Here is a 25275-nt window from a genome sequence, read left to right as displayed (position 1 = left end):
CAAACACACCTACAAAATGCTTATGAATTAGCTTATAATTATCAATCAATTCTAAATTTAGGTTGCAAACTTATTTTTAAACTGACTTTTAAAACTAGTTTAACAATGTTTATATTCTGTCATTAGGTCTGATTGGTTCTCTATTTAACTATTGACTCCACCCAAAGGCTTGTGTATCTTACCTAATAATGATTTCATGGTTGAGCTAGCAAGGAATTTACATATAGCTTCATACTCGTTGGAATCTGCTGTAAAACAAGAATGTGTCCAAAGTACACGGATGCCCCACTCGCACTATCCTTTTCCATGTTCCATGGACCGTGAAATTGGGTAATTATCTAATTTGGCATTAGAATTAGAAAGATTACACTACAGAGAACATATGTACCAAGTTTCAAGTTGATTGGACTTCAATTTCATCAAAAAACTACCTTGACCAAACACTTTAACCTGAAACTCCCACTTTCATTTTCTATGTTCAGTGGACCGTAAAATTGGGGTCAAAAGTCTAATTTGGCTTTAAAATTAGAAAGATTATATCATAAGCAACACGTGTACTAAGTTTAAAGTTGATTAGACTTCAGCTTCATCAAAAACTACCTTGACAAAAAACTTTAACCTGAACGGACGCACGGAGGGACGAACGGACGAACGAACAGAGCCACAGACCAGAAAACATAATGCCCCTCTACTATCGTAGGTGGGGCATAAAAAAAATGTTCCCATATTACTTTCTTGTTTGATTTGACGTGCGTGTTTAATCGGAACGCCCTTACTGAAATACCAATACACAATAAACACTGTTTCTGTCAGTTTCAATCAGCCTATTTCATAAACATTTCTGTCTTTAAGAATTACTCGATCATACATACATTTCCAAAATGATGTACATGCAGTTAAATGTCATGCCTGTTGAAGGTGCATCACTTTTATTTGGATTTGAGTCTAAGTGGTCTGATAGCTGTTACGCTGCCAAAACTTATTATTCAATAATGTCATTGTTTTATCTTATCAGCGAGCGATCTTTTATAGCAGAATAGATTAGCGAAAACAAATCGCATTTATTTACTTCTTAAGCTAGCTTCACACTGCCGATCAGATCAACTCGATGATCCCGATTGTCCAAATTTCCACGACCAAGCTCAACCAAATTCTTGATCGGGCCTGTTTACGACTTCTACCCGACCGCCATCCGACTGTAAACGACCTTAACTCGACCATTCACGACTCCTTAATGACTCCATTCCGACAACAAAATGAAAACTTATTCGATAATTCCGATCAATTCACGATCTTTACACGATCTTTACTCGACTAGCTAGACCAATTCAACTATTCACGATCTCAGTCTGATCTCGACCAAACCAGATCGACCTGATCGTATATGGGTCGTAGGGATAACCAGGAATCGGTCGGGTACAAATGTATGCACATTTTTAGTATAAAAACGTCCGATTTTTTTTATTCCCTGCCGCTTCGGAGTGGGCATTAAGTGTTACCATTGTCCGTCCGTACACACGTACGTCCCAACATGACCCTTTATAATGTTATATATGCTAGCTCGGGCATTATTGGTGTCCCATGGACACATTCTCCGTTTATTTGGTTATATTTAGTAGGAGGTCCGAGTGAAATCATACATTTGAAATATCTACATAGAAATAAAGCAGTTGGATTTGTGGGCAAGGTGGTAAGAGCTCAGAGAGACAGGTTTATAGCTGTGACGGAGCTTGTACAGTGCATAGAAGAGACAGTGGCTGACACGATGACCACTGTGTGGGCAGTTTGAGAGACTTGCACTAACTCAAAAAAGAGGGACCCAATGCTTATAAAAACTTCCTCATAGTGGACACTGATATGTTTGATTGCTCTTTTTTGGAAATGAAACCACAAAATGAGATTTGTCACTGGATTAGTACTTATGTAAGATAGCAATATACATAAACTTTACCATCCCCATTTCCTTGCTTTCTAACAAATAAAAGCGCACCATTTGTAAATCATATACAACTTCACATATATCTATCAAGAGTGCATTTCTTTCTAACCATAATGTGGTAAACGTTGTGTGCCGTTTGTTATAGTTTGTTAAACGTAACAGTAGCAGAAACAAATGCCTCGTTTGGTTAGAGGGGATAGAAATGTTGAGTAATTTTAGACAATGTTTTGAGTTTTGACAAGCAAGAACACGTTTAGATAATTGATTTAATGTAATGTTAAAGTTAGAAAGAAATGCATCGTTTGAACTAACGACGACAAACTCGGTGTTACTAAACGGCGGAAACGGAAAACAGAACGGAATACGGAACGGAAACGGAAAAGGGAAACTGAAAGAATTGACATCTTTTCTTCTTGGTAAACTCATCTATATAGGCATGTTTTCAAGAAAGAAAAACAGAGGAATAAATTTAAAATAAAAGATTTTGGAGCATAAGGTATTGAAATAAATAGCAGGACACATCATGATGAGACTATGATTTTGAAATACATTACAAGAGCCCAGGCTAGATCATACATACGTCGTTTATGCGATTCAGAATTCTGTTCTACTTTTCGTATTCAAAAAAGGTGAATAAATGTCAATAAGATAGAAACCCAACAGCACAAAAATAAATCTACATATGATATAAGCAGATGGACATTGATCAATATCATATTCAAATATGTATCTCCTAGAATTTAAAACTAATAAATACGAATTGATGTGAAACAAGTGGCGGAAAATTAGTAGCCTACATGGATATACGATTTGTAAAGTCTCTTACCAAGATATTCGTAGCCATGTCCTAGATCTTTCAAAATTAGAATGTTCACACTCAGTCTGCTTTGAATATCATACCGCTAAATTCTTCTCTGAAAAAATCAGTCCCAGTCTCAAGTAGCCGTGATTTTTTTCATTTTTACAATGGAAAATAGTGTCACTAATTCAGTATCATGTTTTACTATTATTTGAAATATTAACAGTTAGGCGAAAGTTATTATAAGGACATTCAAACTCACAAGTCGAAAATAAACTGACAACGCTATGACTGAAAACACGTAAAAAAAAAAAGACCAAAACACTGAAAAAAACCAAATAGACAAACAGACAAACAATTAATAAATATATTACACTAAACACAACATATAAACAAAAGGTGATGACAGCACTGCGATGTTAACGAAAAGCATTGATGATATGATAATAATCCAGCCCGTTACCCATTATAAAATTCAGAATGGAAATGGGGAATGTGTCAAAGAGACAACAACCCGATCATAGAAAAGACAACAGCAGAAGGTCACCAACAGGTCTTCAAAGTAGCGAGAAATTCCCGCACCCGGAGGCGTCCTTCAGCTGGCCCCTAAACAAATATATACTAGTTCAGTGATAAATTATAAATGAACGCCATACTAAACTCCAAATTGTACACAAGAAACTAAAATTAAAAATAATACAAGAACTGGAGCATACTATATGTTAAGGCATCTCAGAGAGAATAGCATAGCGCTAATGTACAAACGTCTGCTGTTGTCATCTGGTATTCAGCTGGTATTGATGATTATAGTAAAAATTAGCGAATACTGATAAAATATTTAGCTGATACATATGTAAACCATTATATATTTTTTATACATTCAATGTCTTATTTTTTCTTGGCCTTCATACTTTTGATGTATTGAGTCCACATCCTATTTTTTTTCTCTCGCCCTACTTAATTTATTATGTCTTTTCATTTTAAATTGAACGTTTTTTTTTTTAGTGATAAATATTTTGTTGATGTCTTCTTATATTACTTAATGTAATTATATAAATTGAATTGTTCATTCAGTGCTTCTGCTCTGTCATGTTCGTTTTCTGCTAGTTTAGTTTAAATCGTTTTCTGCTGCTTTTAGTCATTAGTGGTGTAATACTTTGACAGTTCTTTTTTTAAATCTGACCTGGCCCTGGTGACTTTAATATTAATTTGGCGTAGAGAAAGATTCCAGCTAAATGGTCACATTTGAAAAACCTTTTTTTAATTTGTCTCAAATAGTCTCAGTTCCTACTCGAGTCACACAAACATCTTCCACTTTGGTAGACCATATTTATAGCAATGAACCAGATAATATTCATTTTATATCTATTCCGAAGTATTGTATCAGTGACCATTATCCAGTATGCATTTCTCACAAAAGAGGGTTAAAATCGAAAAAGAAAATTCATGAATATATTACGTTCAGATATACTTAACATCTTAATGAAAATGATTTTATCAATCACATATCACAGTCTTCATTTAATTGTGTATTAGAAATCTATGACCCCGAAGAAGCACTGTTGTCTTTTTTAAATATTTTTATTACAGTATTAAATCAGTATGCTCCACTCATTAAAAAAGAGTAAAACGTTTGTATCAAAATGAGTTGATGAATGACGAAATTCTAGATAGCATGAGAAAAAGTGATTTTTATCATAAGAAAAAAGATATGTATAATTATAGACTCTGGAGAAAGTCAAATATCTCATCGAAAACTCTAAACAAAATTATTATACCAATTTCATAGAACAAAAAAGGGCAACAGCAGTAAATTATGGAAGCACCTACATACTGTCAGCGGTACCGACAGTCATGCCAGTACAAAAATCATAATAGTTATCAAAGGTACCAGGATTATAATTTAGTACGCCAGACGCGCGTTTCGTCTACATAAGACTCATCAGTGACGCTCATATCCAAATATTTATAAAGCCAAACAAGTACAAAGTTGAAGAGCATTGAGAATCCACAATTCCAAAAAGTTGTGCCAAATACGGCTAAGGTAATCTATGCCTGGGATAAGACAATCCTTAGTTTTTTTTCTCGAAAAATTCAAACTTTTGTAAACGGGAAATTTATAAAAATGACCACATTATTGATATTCATGTCAACACCGAAGTGTTGACTCCTGGGCTGGTGATACCATCGGGGACGAAACGTCCACCAGCAGTGGCATCGACCCAGTGGTGTAAATAGTTATCAAAGGTACCAGGATTAAGTGATTGTAACAAAAAGGAAATTTTAGAACCAAAAGGCATTGCTGATGTTTTTAATGCTTATTTCACAAATATCACAGATAACCTTAATATAGATCAAAACATCAACAATTCTAGTTGTTTTAACAAACTTGATGATTTTATATCGGGTCATGTACCAGATGACGTGTATTTTTCTTTACCACTTATGAGTTATGATTTTGTGTGTTTACAACTAAAAGCACAAGATAAATCAAAAGCAACAGGCCTTGATACTATAAGTGCAAAATTTTTAAAGATGTCTTCTCATGCTATTTCACTACCACTTTGTCATATTTTTAATTTAAGTATCAAAACATGTATTTTTCCATCCTCATTTAAACTGGCAAAAGTCATACCAGTTTATAAGAACAAACATGACAAAGGCTCAAAACAAGATGTTTTTAATTACAAACCAATTGTAATTTTACCACTCATTTCTAAAATCCTTGAAAAACATGTGAAAACACACTTAGTAAAATATCTTAATAAATGCAAGTTATAGTATAGAATGCAGTCGGGCTTTCGTGCAAACCATTCTTGTCAAACTGCGTTAACAGCTTTAATAGTGGTTTAAAGCCAATGATGATGGCGATCTTGTTGGAGCAGTATTTCTAGATCTAGCAAAAGCCTTTGCTTTTCTCAATCATGAACTGCTTATTCAAAAAATTAAACAAATACAAATTTGCTTATACCTCATTACGCTGGTTTACTTATATTTGGCTGACAGATATCAGAAAGTATCTATTTCAAATACATTATCAGACGTACAAAAACAAAAAACGGGTGTACCTCAAGGATCCGTATTAGGACCAGTGTTGATTTTAATTTTTATTAATGATGTTCCTTTGTCTAATCCTAATCATAACACCGATTGATTTGCTGATGATAGAACCATATCAGTCATTTAACAAAACAAAAGTTGCATCAGTCAAAAACTTAATACGGTTTACAAGATATTTTTGCTGGTGTGATGACAATAAAATGGCTGTAAATTTATCTAAAACGAAACCTATATGCATTGGATCTAAACAAAAGCTTTCCGTTACATCAAATGAAAACGTTAATATTGCTTTAAATTGACAACAAATTATAGAAATTACATGTGAAAAGGTTCTAGGTGTTTTTATTGATGCATATCTATCTTGGTCCTCTCATATCGATTATATAATCAAAAAAGTTAACTCTCTTTAGCTTTACTAAAAAGGATAAAGAAATATTTAAATCACAAAGCTAGACAAATGTACTAAAACGCTTACGTTTTACCTCACTTAGATTATTGTTGTTCAATATGGGGAAACTGTAATAACTTTCGACTAGATAGTTTACTAAAACTGCAAAAAAAGGCAGCAAGAATAATTTTAGACGAACATGATTACACCAAACCTTCAAGAGAATTATTTCACGAATGTAACATTGTGCCAATCACACAAAGAATACTGTATCACAAATCATTACTAATGTATAAGGCAAAACATGGCTTAGCTCCAGAATATATGTCCAGTCTTATTGTATCAGCTTCTGCAAACGAAAAATATAATACGAGATTTTCATCCTCAGATAATTTTATAATTCCAAAACCAAATACAGAGTTGTATAAGTCTAGTTTCTCGTACACTGGACCAAAAGTGTGGAATGCTCTTCCTAATTCAATCAAAAATCAAATACAGTATCAGAATTTAAACATGAATACAAATCTATGTACTTTTAACATTACCATCATATTTGTACTGTAATGCCATATCATATTTGTTTATTGTATTTTAAATTGTATATAATCTTTATTTGTCATTATTATTGATGCATTGTTTATTTTTAATGTAATTATTATTGTATTAAGAGAGCCTTATTGAAAATTGGTGTAATCCAAATGAGTTACTCTCTCTAAATAAAGATATTATTATTATTATTATACTTTCGTAACTCGCAACTCGACTTTCGTAACTCGAAACTCGCCTCTCCTAACTCGCAACTTGTAACTCGACGATAAGAAACCCTCGAAACTGTGGTTTTCCATAAGTAAAAATAGATCATACTTAACTACTGTAATGCTTTATTTAAATTCACATTCTCATTTTTCTATTTCTTATATTTAAATTCTGTACGAGTCAAAGGTCTCTCAAATCCAAGATGCATATTAAAAGCAATGCATACCTTTCCCCCTTGTAGCACATCACACTTGTAGAAGTCTTCAATACGACCAATCGGCAATAACTAGGAATTGCAGTTGGATGTATAGTTGGTACGTTCACTGCCCTATGAGTCTAGGGTTTATCATTATGTGCTAACGTAACGGTGCATACTTAAACTAATGTCAAAAATAGAAAAATGAGTATTGTCCAATGGCTTACCTTATTTTGCATTGATAAGTCAAGTCGGCAATACTTTGTAAGGATTAATTAGTTATCAAAGGTACCAGGATTATAATTTAGTACGCCAGACTCGCGTTTCGTCTACAAGTACAAAGTTGAAGAGCATTGAGGATTCAAAATTCCAAAAAGTTGTGCCAAATATGGCTAAGGTAATCTATGCCTAGGAAAAGAAAATCCTTAGTTTTTCAAATAGTTCAAAGTTTTATATACAGAAAATTAATAAAAAAAAAAATGACCACATTATTGATATTCATGTCAACACCAAAGTGTTGACTACTGGGCTGGGGATACCTCGGGGACGAAACGTCCACCAGCAGTGGCATCGACCCAGTGGTGTAAATAGTTATCAAAGGTACCAGGATTATAGTTTAGAACGCCAGACGCGCGTTTCGTCTACATAAGACTCATCAGGAACGCTCAAATTAAAATATTTATAAAGCCAAACAAGTACAAAATTGAAGAGCACTGGACATATAGGGTAATACGCACCACATGTTCCATGCTTGTTATGAGCCCTATGATTAGGAAATAAAATATCTTTATCTTGATCTTTATCTTATGAAATTTGATAATAATTTAAAAAACAAATAACTAATGTAAGGAAGCCATAAAAGGACACATTAAAAATAAAATTAACCGTGCTCTCGGTTTCCTAATCCGTAATCCCTAATTGATAATCCGTGATCTTGGTTCACCAATGCGTTATCTCGGATAACTTAGCCACTATCTCAGTTTATCTCGGTTTTTTAATCGTGATCTCGGTTTTATAGTCCGTTATTTCGGTTTTACAATCCGTTATCTCGAATTACTTCTCGGTTATCTCGGTTTCCCAATCAGTTCCAGGTGCACAGTGTTATTTTTTAAAAAATGATAATAAAAAGGGGCGGACTGACCTTTTTGGGGGGCATCAAGATTGGTCCTTTTTTTTGCGGCATTTAAACTTATCGAGACTCGAGCATTACTAATTAATTTTTCGGCATCGAATGCTTTAATTTTTTTGTGAATTCAGGGTTCAGCGTTTATCAAGGATGACATCCCCTCCTGCCGCGCCTTGTATATTTGTTTAGCTTTAAGGCGTATTCGATTTTATCATTTATTATTCTATTATTTAACTTGCTTCAAAATTGTCCCCTGAAGGAACCAAATGAAACATTTTAAATAAATATTAAATCATGTTGAGTAAACTACTGAAAATAAATATATAAATAGCTTATTTAATTCAAATTTCATATTACAGGTATGCAAAATGTGAATTTTAAGTATGATAAAGTATTATTCTAAAAATAAAAAACGGATTAGTGATCCAAGATAACAGAATTTTAAATCGAGATAACGGATTTATATTTCGAGATCACGGATCAGCAAACCGATATAACGGATTGGGAAACCGAGATAACGAATGATGAAAATTCTAAGGCAAGAAAAATTGGTCATAACAATTAGTGTATATGGGAATCATTTTTAGTTCGGCGTTTCACCTGTAAAACAGAGATGTTTTATGATAATGATCACATATTTTTTTACACGTGCTTGATGTGAAGAATAGAAAATATATAATGAAAAAGATTAACCCCGACCAATTCAATTTGCCTGACGTCAAGTAAGAAGGTGGAGCCAAGCAGGATCGTCAGTAAATATCCCGAAGGTTTAAAAGGCCATAATAAAAATTTGCACATTTTGAATTGGACAAACGGCAAATCGAACCAAATCAACGGAGACAAATCAAATGTGTTTGACGAAAAACAAAATTATGGGACAGAAAAACGGACCGAAAGCAACGGACTAAAAGCAAAAGTATCGGACGAAAAACAAAAAATCGGACAAAATGCAAATTCCGGACGAAAAGCACCGAATTAGGAAACTAACATTGTAATTTTTTTTCAAACGATTTATGAATGGTGATTGTCATATACTTTTTAAAATTCAAAACTACAAATCATTATAATTACTTTAACATATTAGTTGATACAGTGGAAGACATACACAGGTGTCCTAATTAAGAGTTGTTGGATTAGTTTCCTGTATTATTTGTTGTAACAATAACAAGCTTATGTATCAGGTTATCATACTTGGTTGTAAGATTCTTATGTGTGTGATGCACAAATAGTGTGCCACAATTACGAGGAATGATTTTTTATGATGTATAAATATGATGACATCACGGAGGAGAACCAGGAAGTAGAGTACGGTGTGAATATCCTACAAGGTCTGTAGTTGACCAGTTGCAAATCAATAGTTTTGACCCTAAATAGCATTTCCTCTTTTTCAAACCTCAGTTCCGATTTCCCTCTATGCCTCTGGGTCTACCACTTACTTTGTTGTACTCTAACTGTAATAAAGAACTGGGCGGTAAGCTATTTAAATTACCAATGCTTATACGCACATCAAGTTAGCCGCCACCCGATTATTCATTTGGTGTGCATCTTCTTACATTTATTACAACCTTTATGTAAAAAAATCATGCACTTAACTTTATTAATAAAACTTATCACAGTATTAAACTTATTACCGGTAGAGAACATAGATACGATACATGTAAAATTCGTTGATATCTAAAATAACCTTATTCTGAAAGGTCTATTTACACTTCGTGTCAATCTGATGGGTTAAGCTATTTCCAAATGTTTTTATAGTTTGTTTTTTAAAAGTTAAATTGTGATATTCCAGTACTGTCACATATTTGGGGAGGTTTTAACAATCACAAAAATGTTTTATCTAGGCACATTCTTGATGGGTCACCCCAAGGGTGACTGGGGTATAGAAATATGATGGGTCACCTAAAGGGTGACTGGGGTATAGAAATATGGTCACTTGGTCTTCTCCCGACCGGTAGTAAAACGCTTGCTGAAGTGGGGCGTCCGTTTGGCTGTGCGGGATGTATCAAGTTCGCAGTCACGTTCGGTCTGAAGGGGGACGTTAAATCCGATGCCTCGTGTAAAGAGTGTGCCACGATCTTTGCACGTTAAGAACCCTTGCAACAACTCTTTGAGGGGTCCGTAGGGGGCCTGTTGCAAGGCAAAATTTCTGTCCCTATCCAATATACCCTCATTTTCCAGTGGCAGTCCAAATTTCCCCGACCATCATCCTAGATGGTCTCTATTACAACAACCTACCTATTATATTTATTGTGAACTTGTTTTCGTCCTGAATATGCATGAACTATTTGCCATTGGACGTTAAGCAACCAACAATCAATCAATCAATCCCCTTCCCTTTCATGAATGTGACATACCGAATTAGACTATTTACCGGATTTGTTATAATATAAGCAACACGACGGGTGCCACAGGTGGAACAGGATCTGCTTACCCTTCTGGAGCACCTGAGATCACCCCTAGTTTTTTGGTGGGGTTCGTGTTGTTTATTCTTTAGTTTTCTATGTTGTGTCGTGTGTGCTGTTGTTTGTTTGTCTTTTTCATTTTTAGCCATGGCGTTGTCAGTTTGTTTTAGATTTATGAGTTTAACTGTCCCTTTGGTATCTTTCGTCCCTCTTTCACAAGTAATAAAACACGTTTCTCAATTGTTGCCTATGGTTGTTGTCTGTCATAAATTTTATCTTTACTATTGTATCATAAAAAAAGACCTTTGCTTAAATGAATTGTTACATTTTGTATCGATAAATCAGAAAAGACCTTCCGACGCACGAAATTTATAATTTGTATTGTCATGCACGGGTCTTTAATATGGATCTTGCTCCTCGTTGAGGGTCGTTCGGTGACTTATAAATTCTTACATCCACGTCAATTGGACTATTAATAGGTGTCTAATTGGCAATCATATCACAGCTCCTTGTTTCTATATAAACGATTTTCTAGCTCAAAACACAGTTCATCAGGTACACTTCTTACCAAAAGTTTTGAAAGTCAAAAATGTAAAGCTTGAGAAAAATAGAAATCAAGACAACCAAAAACAGAAAAGTCTTAACCTTCTCAATTCAATATAATCTGAGGGTCAGTCTTTAGGTTAATAATTCTTTTACTGGAATTTACGGACAGAATATACCATTTAAACCTAATCGGACAGATTACATGGTCACTGTTACCAGTTTTATATGGTTTTAAATGCTATGTGTACATGAAATAAATATTATATTATACAGATAATATGTTATCCAAAAACAATATCTGCACTTGCATAGTTTCTAACAGAACAGAATTAAAGAATTTATATTAAGTTCTGTATTCCAAATCTATTTTATTTGAACAATGACAAAAAAAGGATCACAAACAATTTACTAACTAATGAAGTCTTCTCTTTTTCATAATGATCTAAGAATTAAAATCAATTTACAAATCTAACGTTTACATCGAATCCTTCTTTTGTATATCTTGGATTGTCTTTTTTATCCAAAAATAAAAGAAAAAAGAAAATACCATCATCCTGTAATTTGCCATATTGTACCACACTGGTACATAATAAAATATTCTGTCCATTGCAATTGTATATCCAGTTTATACACATGATCAGAAGTGTTACTCCCGTTCATGCTATTTCAATACTTAAGGTATATACATGTCAATCTGATTAAAGAAAAGAACCTTGTGTCCAAGATTTGAAAACACTCAATTCTACTTTCTGTTTTAAAGGCCTTTCGGAATCTTCTGGTTTTGTTGGATAAATATACACCTTCAAAAATATGAAGGGTGAAATTTCTTTGACTGATGTAACAGTTATCAAATCATATCAAATCCAATATTTTATTGTCGTATAAACTTTACAGTTTGTGACAAACATATACACTGTGTCTAAGGTCAGAGTTTACGATATTTTGGTAAACGTGCATGCCTCGTGGTTTTTGGACTCGTATCGTCTTATTTGTACTCGTACATTAATAAAAACCAAAGTGTTCAATTCTTGATTGAATTAGCTTCCTTATTTTATATAATTATTATTAAAAATGGTTGTTAAAATGTTATAAATTCACGAGTGAAGTCAAATTTTTTTTCTGAAAATTTGCGTAGGTCCACGGAAAATCCTTAATAATTCCTTAAATAGGTTTGGTAACGTGTTGAGGGGTATAAAATATGAAGTAAAATCATTGTTTGGTTCTTATCCTACTCTATCAGATTACAAAAACCCCGGATACGCAATTGTGTCAGCTTATTCGTTGCGAAGCGAAAATCAAAGGGAGATAACTCGGTACGCGCATCGTAGGATATTGCAAGTTCACAACATTAAATTCGGGTAAAATTAATGATTGCAGATATATTTCGACGATTTCTTGAATAACTTTTCATATTCCATGTTCCTCTACTGTTGTAACATTAACATAGTCATGGAAAGGTTGAATATGACATTTCTTTCAAGTACTTACAGGTTATTGAAAAGACTTCCAAAGAAGAAAACTTATTTAACTGACTTTTCTCTGAACTTCCCTTATGGAAATATAAGCCCTCTGGCACATAGTTGCGGCAGCAGTATGGATATGCTGCGGCTTTGTTGCTGCAAACTGTTGCGGCTTCGATGCAGCGATAGCATATTTCGTATGCAAATTAGTTTTCTGGCACCATAATTGCGGCTATATTCTGGCACCGTTGCGGCAATATTCTGGCATCATGTTGCGGCACTGATGCGGCTATAGCGTATTTCGTATGCAAATTAGTTTTTGGCATTATGACTGTGGCGCTGTTGCGGCGCTAATACGGCTATATTCTTGCATCATTTTAGTGACAAAACATGCGAATAGGCCGTGCTTTGTATAAAATGTATTGTGCCGGCAAAAACAAGTTGTCAATGCACATATGACATGCATTCATGCATTATAAATTTGTATGCACAGTCACATAAAATAAATGTCAGCGGTATCTGCATAAAAAATAATGAAAAGTTTTAATGTGCCCTAAGTTTAGCAAATAATATTGTGTTATTTGCCAAACTACAAGTATGCAATTAAATTGCTGCAAAAAAAAAACCAACACAAACTTCACCGATACATGTATAGTGAACTCAGATGAGGCCATGTTATTGAAATACACAATGCAAGATTGATCTTTTCTATACATGCAATTACTTGATATGAGTTTACTTACAAGTCTTCAAATCTTCCAAAAAAACCCAGCTAGAACACCAAATTCTTCAATACAATTATAATCACAAGCAACATGGTGGATTTCTAACACACTAGTACAGGGAATAGCTAAAAACGCAGGAAATGACATCATCAAATTTTCTGGCTATATTGTGGTGCTCATTAATTTTGAAAGGAATTAGTGTCGCAATGATGCCAGAACAATGCCGCTAGCAGCATCATCCGGCACTACTCCGGCAACAATCCTCTGGCAACCTGATTAGGTTGCAGCTTTAAAGCCGCAACGCTGCGGCAATGCTGCAGCAACATTTTAAATTTCATAAGGGTTGGACTTAATTATTGTATATTCTCAAACACACTTTTGGTAGATAGAAGTATACAAGAGGGATTTATCAGTTGTCAGCAGAACCTGTGTTACAATAGAATTGAACTTTTCATTACACGAAAACAAACTGAATATGGAAACAAATTAAGGAAATATAGTCTTTAAAATTGTGAACATTACTTTTGAATAAAATAAAATGAATGTGCAGTGGACAGAAGTACATGTACAATTTTTGTTTTATTGTAGTCATTGTACCTGCTTTAAGATACAGTGGTGGATCCCAGAGGCTCTGGTGATTGGAACCTCCCTTTTTATGGAAGATTAATGCATTTGAATGGGATCATATAGTTAACTCTCCTTTTTATCCCTGGTTGAGAATACCACCACCCATGTTTAAAATTGTCATGTTTCACCCTGAGATAAGAACCTTTATAAGATGTACAAGTTATGTTGCTTGCCTTAATCAAGAGAAAAATATCTGAACATCCAAAGAACCAGAAAGGGATTTAAAACATATATAATAATCAACACAAAGATAACTAAACAAAAGCTGTATTGCAATCTGATATCATGCAGTTCTCATAATTTCTATTATATGTATTATTTCAAATTTTGCTTTATTTTTCTTCTTCTTATATTTGAATTCAAAAGTCCTGCAACCAACTGTTGAGTCCTTTCAATTAAATTATTGATTGCATAATAAGAAGCTAAGCTGACCAGTAAATAAAGTTTGAAAATTCTTTGTTGAAATACAATAGTGGTATTATGTCATAAAATGTACTGAATCAACTTCAAATTTAATCCAAATTCATATTTACCTGCTCTAAAATGCATAGTCAATTGAACTACAAAAACAAAAACCTGAGACTACTACAATGTATAACATACAGATTGGTCACTTCCCATGTTATAGTAGTCTCAGACAAAAACAAAACTGACTTAAATAAAGTATGTTCATGTTTTTTTTTGTAAAAAGGACAACAATAAGATATTTATTATTCTGATATCAGAAATAATCTCATACTATCAAATCAGAATGTCAGTTATTTTAATTGAGATAATCAATTTAATCACTTTATTTACTTTTATATAAAAAAAAAACTCATGATATTATCTGGATTTACAATCATATACTATATATAAGCTTTTCAACATCTCACTTACTTTAAATGCTTTTAAAAATTAACCTAAAATAGTACTAAAATAAAGAGATGTAGTATAAGATAAGATATTTTATTCCAATTAAAAAGGCCATGAAGAGCAAAGTAATGTTATAAATGAGATAAATATGAATATAACCAACTCCATTCTTAGATTTTAAACCAGAGCCAGATCAGAGGCACACATATATTAGAAAAAAGGGCATAACAATTATATCTTCTATTAACAGGCAAATATTCTCAAAGTCTTAATTAAAACAATATCTGTACTTTATTAATAGGTTTCTGAGTTTAAAACATTTATTTTAAATTGCAAAACTTTTCAATACCTCTAGATTTTCTTGAATAAAAAGCCAATTAAATTTTGCACTTGTGCTTACCTTTTCAATTTTTTTACAATTTATTATTATATTATCAATAAATTCTTTTCTTAAAAAGTTATGAAGGGGAAAATGACATTTAAATATGGTATAATTGACAATGAGATAACAGTTTAGAAACTTATCACCATAGTCCAAGTGCCTGTTACCAGTGACAGTTAAATTACAAGTCACTTTACATACATCAACAATAAATACATTCCATTGTTTTCAGGCAAAGGAGGAAAATAAGAGTATCAATAGCTTTTGTCTTTCTACATGTAAGAGAATAATAGAAATGATAATATAAATAAGGAAATATCAGAGACAAAAAAGACAGGACTTTATAGCCATTGGACTACATGTAAAGTATTCCCTTACTAATCCTTAGAGGAGCTGCTGTATATAACATAGAAAAAATATGTTGAGGACTTGGCCCCATCAATCAGGATTTTAGACATTACATAATAATGTCAATTGCAATCTGCTCTATTTGTTCCAAATTTATACCTAGGGTTGGAATTAAACCCATGTATGTTTATTGAATTTTACTCTATTGTTCTTTGTGTACATAAAATGTACATGTTATATATATAGCACGGCTCTTACGAATTAAGTTTTTTAATGCATCGAAAACGCGTAGCGTTTTAGTGCATTAAAAAATTTAATGAGTAAGGCATGGCTATATATGATTTGTAATATGACCAATGAAAATGCTATATTATACAGACATTAAATAGTTAATTATTAAGGCGTGGCCAAAATGACGTTATTCCCGCTAAAATTCTGCACGAGCTCTTGTCTGTCTAGAAGCTTAAAATGTCGGAGGCCATGCTTGATTTTTTAGGCGACAATGAAGAAAACTTTGTCCTCTCTTAAATCTCCGAAGAGGACGTTGATAATTTAGCACTTTCGCAGTTTTGCGGGGAAATGGAGGAAGATATGTCACTATCGCGAATTGCGATGAAAATAGAGAAGGATTATGAGGATGATGCTTTGTGCCAAGGAGGAGACCGCAATGTTGAGAATTTTACAAGTTTGAAAGTTTCGTTTCTAAAGAATCTTTTGATGACACAAATTTGGTCGCAGAGAGTGATTTTGATATTTTTCAAACTGCCATTTTTGACCTTGGACTAAATTTCGAGGAAATGCAGGCTCCAAGTGACCGTTTTACTACGGTTGTCACCGATGAAGAAATATCAAATCTAGTCAAAGAAAAAATGAACGCTAACACAAAAAAGAACACGAAATGGGCAGTGGGTGTATTTAACCAATGGAGATCTTTCCGGTCTCAGAACGGGGATCCTATTATTGAGCTACATATGATGAACGCGGAACTATTGGCTAGAAAGGTTTGTTATGAAGGCGAGGAAACAAAACGGAGACGAGTATCCACCTAAATCTTTATACTACATTGTGTGTGGTCTCCTTAGACATTGTAGGGATATGAATGTCCACGACAAAAACTTTCTGGATCAGAAAGATGGCTGATTTGCTCATTTCAGACGCGTTTTGGACGCTAAAATGAAAGACTCATTATCGAAAGAACTAGGCACTAAAGGTTCGCAGGGCAGACCCCGTATCCGATGACGACAAAGAAAAGTTGTGGGCTAATGGTGTGTTCGGTACGACAAATTCAACTTCTTTGCAATATACTGTATTTTTTTACAACTGCAAACTGTTTGGACTTAGGGGACGGGACGAGCACAGAAATCTGGACCATTCTCAGTTCGAAACTGGACAAGATGCTACTGGAAGATTTATAAGATTCATTGGTCGAAACATCAAGACGTTTAGTCCTATAACATATGAACTCGGGGGCATTATTTACTATTTCTGTTTACTGTTCTGATATTTTATTTTACTATCAATGTGCCACCCGCATTCAAAAAAAATAAAAAATGAAAATATCAGTTTAAAAACGTTAAAAATTGAATAAGAATGCGAAGTCATATGTTATAGGACTACAAGACGTTCAAAGGTGGTTTAGGCGATTTACGGCTGGATAACAAAGATATCAAACACTATGCAAGAGGTAAGTGTATACGTATAGCTATAAATTATTTAAAAAAAACATGTTTTTAAAACGGCAATAAGCATATCACGTTTTATGTATTTTTGAAACAAAAAGAATGACAAAGCCGTGACAAATTTGTTTCAGGCTAAATCGTATAAACTTGTAGAAATCTGAAGACTCCCATATTAAAAGCACGTGGTTGTCTTTTATTTTCACTTTGTCCTTCCGTCCGTCCGTTTGTTTGTCTGTACGTCCATCAAAAGCTAGTTATTGTGGGCGCTTCATCTCAAGAACCTCTCAAGCAAGACAGGACGGGGTTGCTGACTGGCCTATATCATTTTCTCAATCTTCAGCTGTTTCCCAAAAAATATTTAAAATTTTGCCGGTGGGACCCTTTCTAACTAATCAGTTGAGTTTTCTAGTTTTTATATTAATTTTAAACTTGTTAATAAATACCACTTGTTATTTCTTTCTGTTTCTATACATGTAACATAAGTTTAGCGGAGGAAAATACATTTAAAAGTTTATAATTCTTCTTTTGCAGGACCAAGATGCATAGTTGACTTCTATGAAACATACTTGAAGGCAATTATATCTGGCGTATTTTATCGCAAACCACTTATTTCTGATGTCCAAGATAAGCATCGCTACGGAAAGTCCGCGTTAGGAGTGAACAAGTTGAATGGTTTAATGCGTGAAATGTGTGAAAAGGGGGGCTTGGTTGGCAACTTTACCAACCACTCGGGAAAAAGAACATGTGCTGCTGCGCTATATCAAGCAGGGATAGATGAGCAACAGATTATGGAAAGGACTGGGCACCGCTCTACGAAAGGCGTTCGAACATACAAGACCGCTAACAGTAACATTCAAAAGCGAGTATCGGATGTCTTAAACCCCCCGTCCGATCGTGATATGAATGACAGTTTACAGGAATCCGTTCAAACCAAAACTGCTGTGGCCGAACCGTTTGAAAGTAATTTGAACAAGAAACACTGTCTGGGTGATATCACAAATACATGCCGTTTGAATGATTCTGGTGCCGTTACATTCTCAAATTGTAACATTAATTTTCATTGAATTAATATGTTGCCGAGTTATTAACTGACTTACTTTGAATTTGTTTCATTTAATGTAAAGCATAACGGTGGGCTTTTATATATTTTCACTTGAATGTATAAATTACAGTACTAGTAATTAAAATTTCATTTTATTCATTTTTTGCTACTTTCAGAGATATTCCATGTGAGGTTTTACACAAGAGTTTAATTTTAGTGCGAATCTTAGATTAAAAAACACACTATTCTCTTCTTTCAAGTAAAAGAAGTTTACAATTCCCAAGGAAATCATGTAACAAAAATAACTTTGGGAACACAAAAAAACGAGGGACAAATAAAAAAAACAACTTAAAAAATACACACAAAAAGAAGTTATAAATAATTTGTTCATGTAAAAAGAGGTGGAGCCTTACTGTGCACTTTCAGTGAAGTTAATGCACTGCTTTTTAGCTCCTCCAACCAATGGTTTTCTAATGGGAGATTGTTGAATAATCCTACGACAGTGCAATAACGTTATCGGGAAGTTAATGCACTCCTTTACAAAACATCAGATTTTAAAGCAGACAAAAGATCAAAGAAATTAGTAAAAATCATATTACAAGAATATGTAATACATCAAATGCAAAAAAATGCTGAAATGTAAATATGGTAATTTGTAAACATCATTACATCCTTACTAGTAAAGGAAGTCCCTGCACCTCACTAGACCTGTTTCTTAGGAAAGATGCATTATATAACTCTTGAAAGTATAACATGATAAAGGTTATTGCTAAGTATATATACACATGGAAAAAAGTATTGCAACACCTTGATTTTTTAAAACTTGAAAAATCAGCCTCTTTTTTTGGATGAAATATAATAAAATATGTGTATAATATTATTGAAACATAGTTTATGGTAACATTGGCATTGAAACGAACAAAAATGTTTGAAAAAAAAATTGATTTATATAACCACAATTTTAATTACAAAATGAAGTGTTTTTTGTACAAAAAAATGCATTTTACAACTTTTACTGTAGTCGAACTTTACAATGTCAGACATTTCAAAATTAATCTTCAGATGACTGTTCACATCATGGTTGATCGTTATACGCCAAAGAATTAGTACTTTGTGCGCAGCCTCCATTCAAACGGATAAACGCAACTAAACGTCTTCTGATTCCTGCCAACAGTCAGATAATTGTATGTCGTCAAACTTCCTGCACGGAGTTCTTCAAATTAACAGCTATCGTATGAAACATCTTGATGTTCCCCTCATCCAATCTTTTATGCAATGCAGATACAAAAGTCGACTTCCCTTAACTGGTAAATTGACTTAAAATTTCAATCGAGGATTTTTTAGCATATTTTTTATTCACTGCATAAAATTTAACGACTTTTGTCTGTTCTTTGGACTTATTTGAGCAAGTTGCAAACAAAACTTTACGACAAAAGAGATGATTTCAGCTTTCTAATTGTGAACTTTCCATTTCTAAGTAGCAACATTCCAGCAGCACCTGCATACGGGGTATATATCTCCCAATTGATACGATATTCCCGTGCTTGCATTTCCTATCATGATTTTCTTGATAGAGGGTTGCTGCTCACAAGGAAGCTATTAAACCAAAAGTTCTAAATGGTGAAGTTGAAATCATCCCTTCGTAAATTTTACGGACGCCATCACGAGTTGGTTGACCGTTATGGAATAACAGTTTCACAAATGATATCGGATATGTTCCTTACGTCGTAACTACAATCCCCTTCCCTTTCATGAATGTGACCTACCGAATTAGACCATTTACCGGATTTGTTATCACATAAGCAACACGACGGGTGCCGCATGTAGAGCAGGATCTGCTTACCCTTCCGGAGCACCTGAGATCACTCCTAGTTTTTTGGTGGGGTTCGTGTTGTTTATTCTTTAGTTTTCTATGTTGTGTCGTGTGTGCTGTTGTTTGTTTGTCTTTTTTCATTTTTAGCCATGGCGTTGTCAGTTTGTTTTAGATTTATGAGTTTGACTGTCCCTTTGGTATCTTTCGTCCCTCTTTTGCAAAGGACTTGACATATCACGGAATATTTACTGAAACTATCCGTCAATTATTTTGATTTTACAATAAGACTTTTCTGACAAAGTATATTTGATGTTTTATAACGAAAAAACATAGAATATAAACATATACAAACAAAGTATGTGGCATATATCAGTGCACTTTAATTGAAAATATGTGTATATAATAGCGAAAAAGGTAGTAATTTCATATATCATTTGAGAGCAAATTATTGACTAATACACAAAATGGTACGGAAGGCAAGTGATTGAGTTCCGTGTTGAAATTGAAGATTTTTACTCCATTCTTTTTCCATTGATTTCTTAAGGTTTTTTTCATATTTTGGTTCCGAATTTTTTATCACTTATTAGTTTTATTAAATACTATATGCTTAAAATATTATGGGATAATTTTTATTACTACTATGAAGAAGAAACTAAAGTTTGAGTCTGAATATGCAATTAAAATTACCTCAATTTTAAATAGTCTGAACTTCACAAATTTGATAGATTAGAAGAAAATAAAATACTGAATAGCATATTTTGACATGTAAAACTAGCTTCAGGAAAAGCGATTTCAATTAAATGTAAGCAAACATACCCATTTTTTGCATTTTGAAAAAGGGGGGTTGAAACTCTCCAATATACTACCAGTCATTAAAACAACTTTTTAGAAAAAAGTGACCGTACGAAATTCTGACGAGAGGGCAAAAACTAAAGAAGACATATTTGTCTTTAAGTTAAGACCATTTTTAGCCGTGTGTTATTTGGGGAGATTAAACTCGCGATCTAGACGACTTTTTTACACTTCTGTCACCGCACTATATCTGACACAATTTAGCTAATATATAATAATAATGATAATTATAAATTCTTTATTTAAAGAGGGTAAACTCAGTTAGTTACAATGAACTAATCTTCCCTGAGGCCCTCACATACAAATTACAATACAATCAAAACAGATATTTACACATAGTTAATTTACAGTCATGTATTTCAATGTCATTAACATAAGATATAATGCTGTTTAAGATGTATACATGAAACCAAAAAAATCAAATGAAAATAAAAAATATACAAATACATTGTAGCAAACATTTCTTATCAGGGTTGTGTTAGGTACTTCTTGATACTTTGCTTAAAAGTTAAAGTGTTTTGAGCTTTACGCATTTTGTGTGATAGTAATAAAATTTTAATAACACAAAAAATCCGTATTTTCATGCCAGTACCGAAGTACTGGCTACTGGGCTGGTGATACCCGCTGGGACTAATAGTCCACCAGCAGAGGCATCGACCCAGTGGTAGTAATAAAATTAACAGTGCTGTTCCATAAATTTGCTGGCATGAAAATACGGATTTTTTGTGTTAAAATTTTGAGACAGATGATGGATAAACATATTATTGTAACACGTTTAAATATTAGGCTCTTGTTTTGGGTATGTGCTTCTTTTTTTATTTGTTATTTATATATATCTTACATGTTCAGATTTGAGTTCTTATCCATAAGTTATAAATCAACAGATAAAATTGTCATCATTTAAAGTAAAATGTGGACTGTGCATTAAAGAAACAAATTCAAAGTCAAATTGACCTAGTATGCCCTGAATAGATGAAATAAAAAATAAATATATTAGGTAGCTGAATAATGTTTATCACTATAGACATGATAGATTTGTCATGCTGATATGCGATTATGTGATCAGAAGGTGGATACAGTATCAATGTGGTGTGAACGGACTGATCTAACATTCAAGTAAAAGTAACGTTTTCCGGATACCTTTTTACCTAATGCTAGCGCAGCCACGAAATACCAAATAAACCCAGGTTCTTTACATAAACAATGAAGACCAGTTCTGCCCTGGACACCTTGTCACACTAGGGGACAAGTGTCTACAACAACCGACATAACGGACAATTCTCTGGGAGGACAAAGCTAATACTTGACCGGATAATGATTTGGGCAAGTATAAGCCAGCATTCTAGGAAAAGAAGTCTTAAAGAAATAATACCTCAATAATCATATTTATTTCATACCAAAATACACAATAGATATTCTAATATTATGGCAGTTAGTTGTACAACAATACAGAAGTTAAATAAAGTGGGGGAAATGTCTTACTCTAAGTAGGGATTTAAACTGTATCATTTAAACCATTTTATACCCAAGTCCTAAAGTTTAACCCCAAAATGAAGCCAAAACATTTTATAGTGTGTGATAACATTGTGTGAGGGAATTCGACGTTTGCTGTACCACTGTTCACTCCAACGCAATTTATGACAATACCACTGCATCAATCTGTATGATTATTTTTGCAGTGTTTTAAAAAATGATTTTACTTTGTTGTCGCGTATTATTTTTGAAACATTCAATGTTTTAAAAAGGCGAAATTTCTGTATAAAGTCAATAATTATGTTGACTTTTGAAGCCCAAACTTTCTACAGCCTTAAATACGCAAATAAAAGATCCAAAAACTATACCAATACAGAACGACATGTTTATGGAATTATAGCAAATCTTTTGGTTACAAATTTTTATTCGTTATTGCAAAATAATGAACTTAAAATATCTGACATTTTCTCCCTACCCAGTTTACCCCTATTATTTTTTATGATGTGGACTGGTCATTGTTATTAATTCGTACGCAATTTGATTGGATTAACTTGTAATTAGTTTACCTTCAAACTTGTTTATGCTTTTCATACATGACTATTGATAATAAGAACGTGCATGCATGTGTACGGTAACTAAAATGACCTTCAAACTGGACACTGGACGAGTCAATATTATGTTTTATCAATGAAAGTTAAGGTATGAAAGGTAAGAATTGCCACTTCTTCTATTTTCACAAAATTTTCCGACTACACAGTTGATAGATTATTTTTTAAAAGCCTATTGTGGAGATAAAAGAGAAAGTTTACAAATAAGACGTTTTGTTCCATTAAACAAGTCATTTTCTTAAGAGAAATGCCGAAATACATTTTACGCACAGCTACGGCAGGTAAAGTTATTATTTATCATAACAAAAAAAAAAGCATTATTCAGTCTCATTGGAATATGTTAATTACAATTAACTCCCAAACTTAAGTAGTAGGTATATGAAGTCAAAATATGTCCGATCTGCCTATTTTTGGACATCAAAAGTCAATACGATCGTTTTAAAGTCAATTTCGTCTACCTCACAAAATCTTGTTAGGCACTATAGAGACGAATTGGTCCAGAACAGTAATAGTAAACAGCATGGCTGTAATGAATACTGATAGTTACCTTCGAGGAAAGTATGAATTCTGGACAATGTATAAAATGTGAATTCAGTTTATAATTAATAACTAAATGACTTAACAAATGGTACTTTCTTGAAATAAGATTTGCAATTTAACCAACACAATCTTACCTTTAACTATTAATAACCGGTTTAGAAAAGGAGTAAAGTTATTGTGTACATAAACACAGGTGAAAGTTTTCATGTAAACAATAGTAATTATATAAAATGTAAATATGCTTAAACTTAAAAGGGAGCTAATAAATAACTCTTAATTCCAATATTGCCACAGTGGTAACTACACAAGAAAGATTTAAATTGTAAAGGAAGGAGAAAAGATTGAATTTTTAATAGATTTTCATGTAAAAGTATCCTCTCTTACTTAATTAACAGTTTTGTGACGTCATTGTTTAGAATAAAATAAACAATTAATTTCCCCATAGGCGACAATGATAGCCTTTTACGAGATACTGTGAAAGTACTTTAATTCGTGGGTATCAATTTTCGTGGTTTGAGCAATATTTACATGTTCGTAGGTTTTTAAATTCGTGGATTTAAGTTGAAAAAAAAATTGAAAAATTAAAGCCTTTAGAAACGAAGGTTACAAATAGTCTGGATTGAAGGAAATTGCAAGGACAACATTGACCCGTGTAAATCGTAGTGATAACACGAATTAACCCATGATAAAGTGATCAACAGATTAAAAACCATCAAAGTTGTTAATTAGGCCATAAACATGTCACCTAAAGAAAACAGTAACATAAACAAATGCTATAAACGTGTCTTGAATTGTCAAATAATTCTGATCAAAATCAAGCCCAGCATGAAACTTTTATTTCCCATATGTACGAGAACGATGATGAAATATAAATGAACACTTTATCATACTTAGCATAGCAATGCCGGAAATCTGACTTTCATCGATCAAAAATATTTTTAAAGATAATTAAAATATCAAAAGTTGTACAGTTTAGGTTATTACAGATTATAATATGGGTAATCCTGCATGCGGTTGTAGTTCTGTGACTGCTATTAAAGTATTCTCAGATTTGGCGTTATTCAATATATTCTCTAGATCATATCAGTAGTCAAACCTAACGATAGTGATTTCTCCATTTCTTGATTTGGACAATAGTTGTTTTATTTCGTTGGACACTTAAATTCGTGGATAAAGTCATCCACGAAAACCACGAAAATTGGTACCCAACGAATAAAAGTACTTTCACAGTACAAACTTTAGAAAGTTTATTTTTTTAACGAAACCTTGCTAGAAATAAAGAAAAGTTATTAGGACAGTATTATTTAGTCCAAAAAGTATAGGTTTGCGTTGCTTTTCTTGTTGTAATTTGTACTTATCTCCCATGCCTATCAATTTTGCACTTAAAAAACGTGTCTCATCCTAGCGTTGAAAAGACGTCTGAGTTCCGTTAGGGCTAAGGAAAATAATATTTTGGCCTTTGGTATAATGCAGAGTGCACGAGGTCTCTAATATTTAAAAACAATAACGGGCGAACAAATCTACCAGTCAGTATTAGCTATACTTAGTTGTAATGCTGAATACCATGGTATGTTCATAAAATGACTGCGCCCGTAAAATGTAATGGTGTATTGTATGTAACCTTTAGACCTATTATAATAAATTGACTAGACTATAATC

At 33.2% G+C, this 25275-nt stretch overlaps 1 pseudogene; it reads left to right on the top strand.

Annotated features, from left to right (window-relative positions):
- Positions 1-16406: 16406 nt before the first annotated feature.
- Positions 16407-18483, top strand: LOC143078536 (uncharacterized; annotated as a pseudogene).
- The last annotated feature ends 6792 nt before the right edge of the window (positions 18484-25275 follow it).

This window comes from Mytilus galloprovincialis, chromosome 6 (assembly GCF_965363235.1).
Source record: "Mytilus galloprovincialis chromosome 6, xbMytGall1.hap1.1, whole genome shotgun sequence".
NCBI lineage: Eukaryota > Metazoa > Mollusca > Bivalvia > Mytilida > Mytilidae > Mytilus > Mytilus galloprovincialis.
The sequence above is the reverse complement of the archived record's forward strand: the minus strand, read 5'-3'. Positions and strand labels throughout refer to the sequence as shown.